We start from the raw sequence: 2,400 nt of genomic DNA, 5'->3' as shown, positions 1-2,400 counted from the left end.
AGCCAATGCATGTGCCCGGCGGCCGCAATGTGGTAGACGCTATAACTTTTGTGCAAACCAATCAATATACGCTTATTGTGATTTTTTTTTACCAAAAATATGTAGAAGAATACATATTGGCCTAAACTGAGGAAAAAATATATATATATTTTTTTTAAATGGGATATTTATTACAGAAAAATGTAAAAAATATTGTGTTTATTTCAAACTTGTCGCTCTTCTTTTGTTTATAGCGCAAAAAATGAAAAAACGCAGAGGTGATCAAATACCACCGAAATAAATAACTATTTGTAGGGGGAAAAATGATAAAAATGTTGTATGGGTACAGTGTCACATGATTGCGCAATTGTCATTCAAATCACTGGAAATTGGCCTGGGCAGGAGGAGGTGGAAATGCCCTGTATTGAAGTGGTTAATTACTAGTTTATGTGTTTACCTGTACTTTTCAGTGCTTTTTTCACTTAATATAATATTGCTATTGATTTATCTTCAGAATATACATTCTAGATAAAAAGCACTTTTAAACACATGTTGTTTATCTACTTTCAAATGAAGTTGTTTCTATATATTTTTTATTACATTTTTCATATTCCTTTTCTTAAACTAATATAATGCATTTGCATTTGCAGTGGGCAGCGGAGCAAGACTTATATCCGTGTGCTATTTTGAGTCAGAAAATGACTGGTGGGTGAGCAAACACATCAAGAAACCAATTTGTTCTACTGTGCTAAGCCTGGACTGGCACTTAAATAATGTACTTTTGGCTGCAGGATCTTGCAATTTTAAGACAAGTGTGTTCTCAGCATATATTCAGGAAGTTGACGAGAAGCCAGCTTGGACTCCTTGGGGATCAAAAATGCCTTTTGGGCAACAATATCAGACTTCACAAGTGCTGGCAAATGGTGGCTGGGTCAACAGTGTAAGCTTTTCCCCTAGTGGAATTTATTTGGTCTGGGTTAAACATGACAGTATTGTGTCTGTGGTTGATACATCTAAAAACACAAGCATTTCACAGCTGAAGACTGAATTCTTGCCTCTCCTGAGTGTCACCTTTGTGTCAGAAAACAGCATTATAGCAGCTGGGCATGACTGTTGTCCTATGTTCTTCATTTTGGATGATAATGGCTCATTGATATTTGTGTCTAAACTGGACATTCCAAAGCAAAGCACTCAGCGTAACATTTCAGCTATGGAACGCTTTAGAAACATGGATAACTGAACAACCACTGAGGACCACAAGACTACATTGGACTCTCTGCATCAGAACAGCATCACCCAGGTGTCTATTTATGAGGGGGTCAAATCTGGTTGTCGCAAGTTCTGTACTACCCGCATCGATGATGCAAAGACTATCTTGGCCTTTAAGGGCCAGATTCAGAAATAACTGCATATTTACGCTGGCCACTAGGGGCGTGTACGCTGATTTACGCCTAGAATATGTAAATCAGCTAGATACGCGAATTCACGAACGTACGCCCGGCCGACGCAGTACAGTTACGCCGTTTACGTTAGGCTTTTCCTGGCATAAAGTTACCCCTGCTATATGAGGCGTATATGCGGCGTACCAATGTTAAGTATGGCCGTCGTTCCCGCGACAACATTTGAAAAATTTACGTTGTTTGCGTAAGTCGTCCGTGAATGCGGCACTTGCCTGTAAAAGTTGCGGAGGCATAACGTAAATAGGATACGTTACGCCCGCACAAAGAAACGCCATTTTACGTGAATCTACCCCTAAGACTCTGGAATCTTACATTCAAGGCCTGCACATTATGTAACTGAAGAGCAACTGCACAAGCAAGACGAATAAGCAAAGCTGCAAAATGGTTAAGATGTTCTGTGACATTTTGCTGACCTGTTTTACACTTGAGAAATAAAAGTAAAGAAGCTTTATTAGGTACAGTGTGTTATGACATCCAGTTCCAAACATATCTAATATTTTCTATAAAGCACAATGCATCATTACAAATGAAAGTTTGAAAATTATATTCCTTAACCAACAGTTTGCAGGACCAGAAATACATGAATAAAAGCATCAGTAATTTGTGAAAATATCTTCTCTTCCCTCCTCTGTTTTATGTATGCTTTCATTGTCCCACATTTGATCCATTTACCCTTAGTCATTTTGTTCCTTATTATCTTACGGACATAAATTCTGTCAGGGATACCATCTAGCTTGACTAGAGAGCCCCAACCTCTCCTTTTTTCTCTTTGTTTTCTTCTTTGTTATTACCCTGATTATTACTCAAATACCTTTCAGTACAAGACAAAATATTACAGTGACACTAACAGTTTCACAAGCTATTCAATAACCCATAAAATATTGTCACGCTATGAACTTAATATGCAAACGTCCATGAGAGACAAAGCACACCTATTGAAGGCAAGCATATAAAACTCAAG

The 2,400-nt window shown here is 38.0% G+C and overlaps 1 pseudogene; it reads left to right on the top strand.

Moving 5' to 3' along the window:
• Positions 1–622: 622 nt before the first annotated feature.
• On the top strand, positions 623–1,820 carry LOC120928252 (annotated as a pseudogene).
• Positions 1,821–2,400: the final 580 nt, after the last annotated feature.

The sequence above is a fragment of the Rana temporaria genome, chromosome 2, assembly GCF_905171775.1.
Source record: "Rana temporaria chromosome 2, aRanTem1.1, whole genome shotgun sequence".
In the NCBI taxonomy this organism is placed as follows: domain Eukaryota; kingdom Metazoa; phylum Chordata; class Amphibia; order Anura; family Ranidae; genus Rana; species Rana temporaria.
Note: the sequence above shows the minus strand (reverse complement) of the source record. Positions and strands in the feature narration are given on the sequence as shown.